A 13,323-nucleotide genomic window follows, 5' to 3' on the forward strand; every position below is an offset into this window, starting at 1 on the left:
GGACGACAGGCATGGTAAGGGGCATAGCCTGTCAGTGATGGGTAACACCTGTGAGCCATGACCCATGCATCTGGTACTGCACAGACACTGCAGTTCACCGTGCTGAGGGCAGTGTCCGGTGCATGCATCCTCCGGTGTACACTGCTGTAGTTGTGTAGCAGCACTGTCAGTGTCCTAACCTGTGTGATACCCACGGAGGTCACTATGTAAACCATGTCCTGCAGCATAAGGCAGTATGTGTGTACCAAGGAGCCTTGCCAGTATACATCGGGCCATGTGTGTCACGTGCAAGATGACCCGTGAACAGCAATGTGGCTTCCCTAGCATGTAAGCACACGTTGACAGCCAGTGGATACCCTATGAATGACAGTGGAGACTGAGCATAATGCAGACATACAACAGCCTTCCCACATATAGTGGTAGAATACCTGGGGAGAGTATGTTGGCAACTAATATCAGGCTCATACTGGCCTGTGCCAAATGCTGAGAGATCCATTCTATGTTCCCTATCACGTAGTCCAGGGAGGTATGTCCCAGGCAGCCACACTGGCATGGTCAATGAGTGAGTCATATCTGTCCATGCCTCTGTCTGACCTGTATGCATGTGTGCTGTGGTGGACCATAGTGCCCCTGAGTCATATCACTGTGCCCTTCACCAGATACAGCCTGTTGAGCGGGACCCCAGTGCAGCACACATGACAGGTACCTGACACGTCTATAGCAGGTGTGTTGTGTAGCCCTACAGGCTGTGGGTGTGTGGTACAGGGGATGTGCATGCCATGTGTGGCATGTGCTGTGTTCCGACGGAACATATGCCTGTGTGCCAGCTGCGGAGGTGTGTGATGCACAGGCAGGCTGCTAGTCTGAGTCCCCACGTATGCCCCAGTGTGTTCAGCATGCTGTCAGTGTGTGGCAATGTCTGCCTGGTATTGTTGTCACTGTAATATCATGTTTCGATTTATGTATTGGTCCTACATATGTTGATTGGGATAGCCAAACTGGATGCATGTCCATTCCCAGGGTAGGCCCATGGAGACAAGCTACGAGGGTAGCAGATACAGCATTAGAAAATACTAGCATGACATAGTACAAACAGATTATGTACAGAGATTACATAAGTAAGCAGGTCCAACATGTTCCACAGGTTAATGCCAGACCTGAGCACAAGCCAGGATTACATTGTATTTACACAGTACAGTGGTTCACACAGGTTACACATCCGAGTTAGCCAGGCCTGATACACTGACATAGCCAGTTACATGACAAATGTTGTTTGGGTCTACTGTTAAATGACCTAAGGTGGACATTAGGGTAATACCAGCTGGAAGTGGGTTCCAGGATCTACGTACAGGATTTGCAAAGACAGAATCACCAGCTGTGTTAATAGACTCGCTAGTCCGAAGCAGTACAATGTTAGAGGCTGGAAGCGGTCTAGGATTGTTATAGGGGGTGATTGTAATTTAAGTGCAGGAGTATTGTCTGGATTATACAGGATTTTATAGGCCATAATCAGTTGGTTATACTGTATTAGGCTGGGTATTGCAAGCCAACCAAGCTGATTTAGATTGATGCAATGATGTGTCCTACCAGGCGGGCCAGTGGCAAACCTGGCAATGTGGTTGTAGCAAATCCAGTGCTTGTTAAGGACAGTCTTGTTCATATGTGAGAGTAGAGGGGATGCATACAGAAGGGCTGCAACACGGTGTGAGCAAGCTATGGCACCTCTAGCTGGAGGGGCTAGGAAGGCTTTAATTCTGTAAAGTGACCCTAGGTTTCTATTGATGGCTTGGCTAATCTGGTTAACATGTATGTCACATGTGAGGTTTATTGTCTATGATAACACCTAATAGTTGTTGAGATGGGTCAGGGTAGAGTATTGTGCCATCGGTAGATGTTATGGTAATGGTGAACGTGGTAGACCTACGTGTTTGTGGAATAACAGCAGTCCAGTTTGATTGGGATGTAGGATCAGACGACGTTCACAAAGCCAGTTTGCTATTGTATTACAGGTGGTCTGGGTAGCTGAACATAACTCTACTGGAGATGTGGCTGGGCAGATCAGAGTAGGGTATACAGCATATTGGATACAGCTGGTGTTTGGGATGACAGTATAACGGTCGTTAATGACAATGGAGGACAGCAAGGGCCTTAGGATAGAGCCTTGTGGTACTCTGAGGGTGTTTGGTAGATGGTTAGAGGGTTTGGTCTGCCAGAGGCCGGCCTGCTATTGACCATGCAGGTAGGATTGACACCATTGGAAGGCTCCAGTATCTAGACAGTCTGTGCAGGGTGCAGAGTCCAAGTTGGTGATAAACCATATCGTATGCCTTTGAGTTATCCAAACAGAGGGCTGTGGATATATCATTGATGTTGCAGGTATGGCTTATGGTGTTAGTAAAGGCTAGGAGGCCTGACGGAGTGCTGTGATGGGAACGTAAGCCATGCTGAGTGTCTGCCATACTGCGATGTTGGACTAGGCGGTGCATGACTTGTCTATGACGAAGGTCACCATAACCTCTGCAAGTGGAGAGTGTATAGCTATTGGCCTATCAGTGGAGACGTCAGTAGAGCTGCCTCCTGTGTGAAGTGGGATTACATATGACATTTTACAGATGGTGGGAAAGTTAGTTTCTAACATAGTACCTTTGATTACCTTTGAGACGGGGTAAGCAATAGCATCATCTGGTTTTGATAGGTACTCGGCAGGGTGTTGATCGGCACACAGTGTAGTGGGTTCCACTGTTACAACCGAGGTACGGAGAAGTGAAGTGGGGACCGGTTGGCAGTTGGACGCAAGTAGTTTTCTAGGGGTGCTGCTTTCGGAACCAGAGGAGCTAGGAGGTAGTTGGCAAGCTAGGGCCTGCACTGTCTCAGTAAAGAACTGGTCAAAGCTATCAGGAACGTCTTCAGGGGTATAATCATTAGTAGCGGCAGGGATTGGGTTTGACGTTTGTCCTGTACGTAGTATGTATGACATGCCACCTGACAGGGTATGGCATCACTGGGTTCAGAGAGACCGGTCCCCAGACTGGCTGTGTGGTGGCATCCCACACATGTGTTGTATATACCTGGCCAAGGGTGATGGCTGACTGCATACATGTGGCAGCTGTGACGATGACACATGACCCACATAAACCATGACTGGACCATAGAGGCGATTCACAGGTTACCTTTGGACATGCCACCCTAGTAGTGTGATTGCCATGGTGAGTACCAACACATAGGGCCAATGGGGAACAACATACTGAAGGTGTGTATGTGTGGGTGGACTGCCTCTGTCTCATAGCACTGACATATATGACTGCACATGTGGGTATATGCCGGGTAAGACGTGTGCAATGTGTCACAGGCTACTCACATGTGTACAGGACAGACAGTGCCGTTCTGTCATGTATAAGGTTGACATACATATGGTACGCTATGCAGATGTCAGTAGCAGTCTACAGAAGCACTGTAACCCTGCATTGCAGGTGTAAGCAGTGTTCCAGGGCACCCCAGGCGAACATGCATGCAAACAAGGCTACAGTACACAGGGCTGGAAGTACTGCATCATACAACAAAGAAGGGGTAACAATAACAGTAATTCACAATGCATATATGTAGGCACTGTCAACATGTACCCAGGAATACGCAGCACAGATGGCCATGGTGGGACCGATATTATGTCATACTTATTTGTGGTCTGGACAACATTGGTACTGCACACATATCTAGATGCGTGAACATACACATGGCATAGTTGTTGTGGGCATCTTGACACCATTACTGTACATGTCCACCATTGCATATCACTACTTGCGTTAGCATTCCCCCTGTGCTACCCATGTATGCGGCTATCTGTTGACAACCTTACCACCGGCATGCAATTATGTGCAGCTGTTATGCTTTGGTATGTACTATGGGTGCAGATAACAATTCATGACATTCATACAGTTACTACAGCAGGCATGCTGGGGTACACACACAGTCATAGCAGCACACTGTACTGTTACCAACATGATACTACTAATACACGTCTATGTAGTCACCCTGTGCATCAGCAACATGTTTACCTGTTCCCGCAATGATGTTGGAGACTGCAGGAGGTGGCACAGTGTCATCATATGCACAGGGTGTGGATTAGGTATGCCTGGGTCAGCCACTGATACCACCAATTGACATGTGTGTGTATGTGTGTTGGTGAGGGGCAGCAGTACAGGGTGGGCCAGTGTTGCTGCAGTGTGTGCGTGTATGTGGTTGCCCCTAAGTGTTGACATTCTGCATGTGTGTATGCACGCACACAGTTCCACCTCATGGCTGCCATATACAGGGGTTTGTGGACAGCCACAGACTGCACCTGACAGGCCATACAGATCAGTGTCTGTGTGCACGGACACGGTACCTGTGCCTGGCAGGGGTGCTATGGACCATATCCAGTACAATGCCTGTCTGGGTACTGTCATCAGAAGCGGGAGTGTGTTGACTGGACACATGTCCCTGTTGGGACTGTCCAGAGCCACGCGCACGTGGTCTCCTGGGGCGTTCCGATGACAGCACAGACCCAGCTTTGCTGGGGCTGCTGCTGGCACTATGGGGGCGTGCGCAAGCCTGTTGCCGTCCGCGCCGACTGCCAGCTGCTGCCGCCGCCGGCATACGGCCACGTCAACACCGCAGACGCCCACCACTGCCCTGGCTCATGGACATCTGGTTGTGGAACTGCTGTAAGATGTCCCCACAACGTCTGTCTATGACATCGGTGAAGTTACGGATAGCATCCGCAATGTCACGCATACTGTCTGTCATGGCTGAGCGGCATGCTCTGAGCTCCCTCAGAGCCTGTCTGGTGTACCTTTCCATACGTGACTGAGCCTGCATGACAGTCCGAAACATCGCTGAGGTTGACAGACCTCGTTGGGCACGTCGGCCAGAGGCAGTACGCCCACGGATGCTCCCACGAGAACCCATGGGCAACTGTCTGTGTGGTACCATCGGAGGACCCTGCCCATGGCTGCTGTGTGGGGACGCATGTGCCACAGGTACCACATTACCCTGGTCTATGCCCGCTGTATCCTGTCCATCACCTAGGGACAATGGTGACATAGGATGTATAGGCAGGATGACTGTGCGTAATGATGGGGTTGACAGCTGTGTACTGTCAATTGGCTGACCAATGGCAGACCCTGACACACCGTCCTGTACCATTACACATATATCATCATTACCAGTAGCCATGGCACAGGATTCAGGTTCCCTGCTGCAGGTCACCAGAGCAGCCCCAGAACCTGTGGGATGAAGACAGGAAACACAGTTTACATTCTCCAGACATTGTTATCAGTGATGCACTTATACACGCATGCACACATGGACACATGCACACGGGCACACATGCACACATGCACACATGCACACGTGGACACATGCACATGTGGACACATGCACACATGCACACATGGACACATGCACACATGCACACGTGGACACATGCACACATGGACACATGCACACATGGACACATGCACACATGCACACAGGCACACATGCACACAGGCACACATGGACACAGGCACACATGCACACATGCACACGTGGTCACAGGCACACATGCACACGTGGACACAGGCACACATGCACACTTGCACACGTGGACACAGGCACACATGCACACTTGGACACAGGCACACATGCACACATGCACACATGGGTACTGACACACCTGCACACATGCACACATGCACACCCTGCAGTATACACACAGAGCACTACTGAGTTACACTACTGTTACTAGCATTTTCAGGACTATTATAGGTTATGTTAAACACACTCACCAGCATGGATGGCCTGTCTCTCTGTAACCCTGGAGGGACCTGCAGAAATGATGAGATTAATGTTAGTGGGCACATCTGTCCCATTCATATTGCATATGATACAGTGTACAGAACAGTCAGGTGTACATATGGCATATTACCTGCATGCTCCATGTCATGCTGCTGTGTGGAACCAGCCTCCATCATAATACAGGTGTACTGCTGTTGGTGTTCCGGGGCTGGAGCCACAACACTTAGGAGTAGCCCCTCCAGTCTGGTGAGGGGGGGATGTGTGGCCACCCCACCTCCTGTGGCGACCTGTTGCCTGTGGATATCTGCTGCACGCTGCCGGACACTTCGGATTAAATCACTGCAGTGATGTCGTACCTGCTCATATGTCCTGTTATGCATGCCAATTTCATTTACCCTATGGACCAGGTCTTGCCACAGTGCGGCCCTCTCCTGCTGGTTCTGACTGGTGAGGGAAAACAGGATGACATACTCCCGCACCAGGCTCTGGTGGATCTCCTCATCCTCCGCAACGGAGTAGGTGGGGTTACGCTGTTGCGCCATCTCCCTGGAAGATAACACAGACAGGATATCAGCAGACCATGTCAGCAATGTATGGCACACATACTATACATGTTATGCATGTGTAGTGATATACTACTACTCCCATATGTTGCATGTGTGTGTGCCGTGGTGGATACACAGGTACATGGCCAGATATCAGTGCTCAGCCAATACCTGTGCAACAATACCTGCCACATTCCACACTACGTAGTAGCATGCCCCATCGGTCAGCACACACTGACAGGTGCTATGCACAACCTCACTCTGGGGGTCCATGCCAAGGTACTGTATGTGGGACACCATCCACTACTCTGCTGTGGACAGACGTTACACGGCCTGGATATACATATCCCACCACCACCACCAGTACAGTAGACTACATTGATATGTATGTGGTCAGACAGTTATTCCCTTGCTGGGACTGGGATGGTATCCATGCAGCGCACTGGGCCAGTGGAAGCCACAGGCCACACTGCTGACCCCTTTGCAAATGCTTACCACAGACATGCTGCAGATTGCATGACACTTGCACACACATGTCTAACCCAGACCCTATGCACAACGGTTAGGCATCCTGTCCAGTGGACCCCAGACAGAGGCAGATTGTATAACAATAGCAGGGGGCTACTGCAGGACAGAGCACATTCACATTAAGGGTAGGCATCTGTGGTCAACACTGGTACTACGCTACAGACCGTCATAACAACAGCCACAGCCTACTCTGGGAGGGTAATAGACACAAACACTGTGGATGACCACAAGGCCTTCTTCAGTTAAGTTACACATACGGACCACATGCCTCGGATATGCTCTGTGTTAGTCCACACCTACTTAACATTCACCAAACACACGCATATTGGCAACATTCCTACAGACATGTTCGGTGCACATATTCCCCCCTCCCTCTCCCTCACCTTTCGGATATCTATCACAGCTGGGTGTAACCTCCCTATCATCGCACATGTCCAGGTGAGGGCCGCCCTCACCGGAGGAGAACACACAGCATCACTGTGACTTCGTGGTCCCCCTGGATGTGTGCTGCCAGCACTCTGAGGGGACATACCACCGCATGTAACACTGATGGTTTATCTTGGCCGTGCTACAGGATATGTACCTGGACAGTGGCATACAGCAGCAGTGGTCCCACAACACTAAGGGGACACCTCGACTGACCCTGGAAATTACCACATCATATGCATAATGGGCCTGGTCTGCTACGGTATGGGGTACTGCAGTATGGGATGCATGTGCAGTGACATCAGGTACCTGCAGACACTTGTTCCCAGCCAGTGTGCCTTTGGGATGTGCTGATCCTGGCTTGGGGCCTGGCTGACATTTCAAAGCAGTCACTACAGCCATTGCTAGGCCAACGCACAGACACATGCTACCAGGATCCTGGCCTATGACTGCTTGACATGTGATGTGTGGTCATCCCCTTTTGTTGGAACTACGTACACACAACATATCACATGGACATACCTATGGATACAGACCTATGACACATTTGGAGGGTTCACAGAATGCACACTGTTAACCTGCTACTTTGCATTACCTCTGTATGTCGCAGCTGGTTGCATTCCACAGCTTCTGCTTGCTGCTGCTATTACTGTCACTGCTGACAGCTTCAGGGTAGGGAGAGTCACAGTGTGTTTTTTTTTATTTTGGTGCTCTCTCTCTCTCTCTCTCTCTCTCTCTCTTCCACTTCTCAGCCTCTCTGTCTGCTTACAGACAATGCAATTAATTTCTTGCATGTGGGGAGTGTTAGCACTGAATGCTTTTGTAGGTATTTGCATAGGTCCATGTGATGGCCTCTGCACCAATTGAAGGCCAGCATTTGCTAATTGCATACAGCCGGTTGTGTACTGATTGCAGTTCTCACTGTGATTTCAGGTCAGTGCTATAAAAGGGTATGTGTGATAGGCGTTGCCCTTTCAGATTGTGTGGGTGGGGACCATGCTGGTATGCTGTGGACAGTGTTCTGTGACTGTAAAGGTTAGTATCTCTCTCATGCTTCAGGCTGTGTTGTATATTCACAGTTCTCCATTCCTCTTTCATGTTCCCTGTAGCAATTGTGTATGCACATTGACTCCTACAAGTATATATATATATATATATATATATATATATATACATATATATATATATATATATATATATATATATATATATATATATATATGTACATATGCATACATATATCTATGTTCTTTAACTGACCTTATTATCTACAGGCTGCCAACTAGCATGGCTGTTTCTTTTCACACACTGCTATTATGGATGTCCATTGTTTGTGACATTTATTTTAAATGGCATGCTTTGTGTACTACACATCCTATATTCCCTTTACATTCATCCCTACTTTTACATGTTATATTTATTTTAGCACAATGCATTTGTATAAGAGTCATGGCTTAGTGGTAGGTTGTACAGACTAGTGTTTTCAAGGTCCTGGGTTCGGGACTGACAGTGGGAGTTTATTTTTCTTTTGAACTGAGTACAGGACCTGTCAATCACAGTGACTAAGGCACTTTTAAGCAGTTGTAACCAGGCTAGCGCTGGTTTGCGTGGAGCTCACGCATGCGCACTGGCGGTTAACTCACAAGACACCCGTTACAACCGCTAACAGTGCTTACTCTGGCGACACCCGCTTATTTTCTTTGAAAGAAAAGAAAATGGGGAGACAGGAAAGTGGTGAAAAAGGGGTCACAAAGAGGGTAAGACAGTAGGGAAACAAGCTTGGGATGTGCAGGAGGGATGTAGGTAAGGCCCATAGCTGCCCATTTCTTCTGCAACAACAGCTGTGCATATGTATGTAATTTGGTGTGACATTTGAAACCTTCCACCCCTGGGAGAGGTGTCAGGATAACAATATTACTTGTTGTACAGCCAATTGTAATTGATAGGTTCCATGTCCAGTGGACATGTGTGCGGAATGGGCAGCTATGTATGGGGCGTAATTTTTTTGTGGGTACAGAGTGCCCTTTTTTTTTTTTTTCAGGTAAGAGTGGTATGTCAGGTGAAGGAAGTCAGTTCAGCTGGGGAGGTAGGCTGGGTAGATAAACAGACAAGACAAACAAGACGCATACAGGGGCGGTGTATGACACGTGTGGGGGGGTTACACAATTGACGGGGACGGAGGTTTGGATGTCCAGAGCCCATGAGCCCACAGATGGCAACAGTGGAACTGATATCCCCACCCATAGGCAGTTGCCACTGTTCCTTCACTGCCCAGGATGGGGCTGTGCTGGGGGCTGTGTAGGTGGGGCAACGGGCATGCCCATTAGTTGCGCCACCCATGCCTCGAGCTGGTGTAGGGGCTCAAGGACAGAGTCCCAAATCTCCCTACGCACCACAGTCCGGATGCTACGGAGGGTGAGAGGTGGATCTCCTCCGGCCACACTTGCAGAGGCGGGGCGAGCCCCATCCCCTGCAGCGCTTCCACCCGCAGGTGGTACAGGGCCACCGGAGGAGGGTCCGGACTCGGCACTAGTGCCAGGTGCACTCGCCAGCTGAGGTGGGAGAGGTGGGTCCACTGGAACCCGCCTTCCCTGTCGTTCTATGTTTTGCATTATGTCATGACAGTTTGGGTTAGTGACATATAATACCATTCACAGTTAGTTGTAACAGCATGCATTAGTATTCCCATTAACCAAACACCCAGATATTCACACCATTGAACAGCATGCATAACACATGCATAATTTGAACAGAAATACACAGTCCAACAACATGCAGGGTTAATTGATGGCAACAGGCCATCAGGTGTGGGTGTATGAACAGGGCAGATGCATCAACAGACATGCAAATATATATGACCCAACAGGACATACGTCCAGGGGTGTTAATTGTGATTGCACATACCATTTTCACGTGGAATGGGTTATAGGTGGTTATAGGGTGGGGTAAATAAGGTAATATTAACACCTTTGAATACCAATACATATGCTGTACATTTCTAATAGCTACAGTTATATACACACTACTGTTCTAACTACAGTGTCCTATATGTTAACTACTTCACCTTGCTGATAGGACTGTTACTGCAACATCAATATACATTTTAGTGTTCTTCATACACATTCATATCAAGCTTTGTTCAGATACATCATCCTGCTCCTTTTGCTTTATATACCTGCAGACAAGTGTGGATGTTTGGTATATCAGACAATCATCCTATCTGCATATTTCAGACTGGGAGCAACATATCCAGATTTTGGGATACACATTCCACATGCAGCAACACTTTGAACAGATTTTGCTGTTTGGTTCTGAGTCTCACATGCATTTAATTCTGTCTTGACTGCAGCATACTTTATTCAGGGGTTATTACTACTGTATTGCTGGATCAATGACACTCTCTCACACTCTCTCACTTGCTTTCATGTTACTATTCAGGATGGTACTTCTAGGCTTTATTTACATGTTTTAACAGTAGTTATTACAATACTTTCCAGCAGTCTCACTTCTGTCATGTTTCAGTATTTCCACAGGGATATATTTCACACATGTGATTTCATCATCTTCTGCAGCTATACTTTACATCCTGCTGCAGGTTGTGTACTATTTTCTTACAGGCAGGGCATTTTTATTTCTGAATATATGTTGGACAGTTTCATGTTTAGTTTACACTTACAGGCTGGGAACTCTTGTAATCAAACAGTACTTGCATACACTTTCACACTGTTACTTGCAGATTCTATTCCTTACTGGCTACACTGCACTCTTTTGCTGACTGTCATACTTTTATATTTCTTTATAGTTAGTGGTAGTGGATTACTGACCTGCCTGGTGGTGCAACCGCACCAGCCTATTGCCATAGGCTCTGCGGTTCGCAGAACGGACACCTGCAGCTGTAATATAAATGAAGTAATATTGGAATACACATCTCCATAATTTCAGCTAGTTTAACTTTTTACATACATAATTAATTGTTACTTACTCAGTGGTGGGGCGTTGGATGATTGCCGGGCCTCCTGGATCCAAAGGTTCAGTTGGTCCTGCTTGCATCTCTTCAGGTCCGCATGGTGGTGACGGACCTGCTCACCTGTCCTTGGAATCCCTGTGGCACTGGTGAGTTCATGAGCCAACCGGTCCCATGCCTCAGCCCTGTACGCTCCCCAGAGGACCTGGCCCTGCATGAGTTGGGCCTCATGATTGTGGACTAGGAGCCAGGCCATGTACCTGGACTCCTCAACACCCCACATCTGCGCTCGAAAGTGACTACCCTCTCCTACACCTGACATTCTGCCTGCAGGTCTGTTCTACAATCGTTTATGCTGTGTATTCCCGCCTATGGGGCTTATATAGTCCGTTTTTCCCGCACATATCTGTGATTGGCCATTTTGGAATTGTATCAACTTCAGTAAACCTGCATTGTCATGCTGTAGTTTGTATTCATTCCTATATATTAGCTATTATTGCATTTCTAGGTACTGCTGTCATGGCTTAGTGGTTCTGTACCTTGACTATGGTGTGTAGTATCCTGGGTTCGAACCTGACCACTATTTTCATGACTGTCTAGACATGCTGAGGGGTGTGTCTGTGTAAAGGCAGTTTTGATACGGCTTGCTCAACGTTGCCCGCCGGTTAGCTTGTTTGCGCGGTGCGCAGCTCCGCGCAAACGGGGTACGCTGCTTTAAGCCTCATTTGGCTATCGGCACGCATATTCTGCTCAGTTCAGTTAGGGGCACATATATTTAGCGTGTTAAACCTATGCTCAGCTACGGGCACTCATTTTGCACCAGTTAAACCACTGCTCATCTACGGGCACATGCACTCACCCTGTTAAACTGTAGCTCAGCTATGGGCACATCTGGCATTTTTTAGTCTTTTGTTACCTCACATTTCTTCAATATAAATGGGCTATTTCATTACAATTTACATATCTTGCGGTTTTATGTGTACATATTTGTCAGGGACTTGTTTCCTGCTTATTTTGCAAAAAAAAAAAAATTGGTGTTGTGGGGGCTCGAACCATGAATGCCTGCTCTGCAGCCAACATCTCTACCGCTACGCTATTGCTTCCTGGCTTATTTTGCATATTTAGTTCTTATATGCTTTCCCATTGACTGCTAACTGTAGCTGCGCTTACGGCACGCCAGCAAACGAAAGCACACTCACGGTTAAACATTTTTACAATTTAAAAAAAAAATGACATGTTCATTTATATTTCTTTTATGTTTCATAGTCTGTAGGGGCATGTGTTGTGTTGTGTTTATTCACATTTCCGTGGACTCTGTTGTGGGTGTCTACTTTGGGCACTTTTACACTTCTGGGGCGTGTCCGCTTGCAGGGCTCAGCCTACGGACACGCCCCCACATGTCTTACACGGACCGTGTTAGACTTAGGTGTGATTCAGCATGCTCTCATGAATATGCAGAGCATGCTGACATCACTCCGTTTAACTGCAGCCTCCGTGTAAGAGTTATAACTCTTACACGGAGGCTTCGTGAATCCTGCCCAATATGTCAGTATGGGAAATGAGAATTAAATAGAGAAAGTCTTACAAAAGAAATGGACATGAAACAGATAGCAATGAACCAATGTATTATTTAAAAAATGAAAGCATGAGGAAAACATTCTACAATTTAAACTGAAGTCACATGTACTAAGCATGGCTATAGGTATGATGGGAAATGTTGATGTGCATTTATTCAGTTCAGTAAAATCAATGTCGGAGAAGGATTTTTCTAAAATCTGCAAAGCAGACACATGTTTTCAGATTAATGTTTATGTTGAACAGAAACAAGGAAAGTAGCTGCTTGTAGCTATTGTGGGAATAAAAAGACTTAATGGTTTGAAACAGCATCAAAAGCAATAAATCAAGGGTGTATGTCAGACTGTTAAATTACTGAAAATAAATAGTAATGCATAATTTTAAACTTGACACAAGAGCAGTTTGTAATAGATATAGTTAAGGCACTGGGTGTGTTACATACTGTGCAAAGTCTACACTGTTAGCATATTT

Source organism: Protopterus annectens, chromosome 10.part0 (genome assembly GCF_019279795.1).
Source record: "Protopterus annectens isolate FY-2018-M chromosome 10.part0, PAN1.0, whole genome shotgun sequence".
Lineage (NCBI taxonomy): Eukaryota > Metazoa > Chordata > Ceratodontiformes > Protopteridae > Protopterus > Protopterus annectens.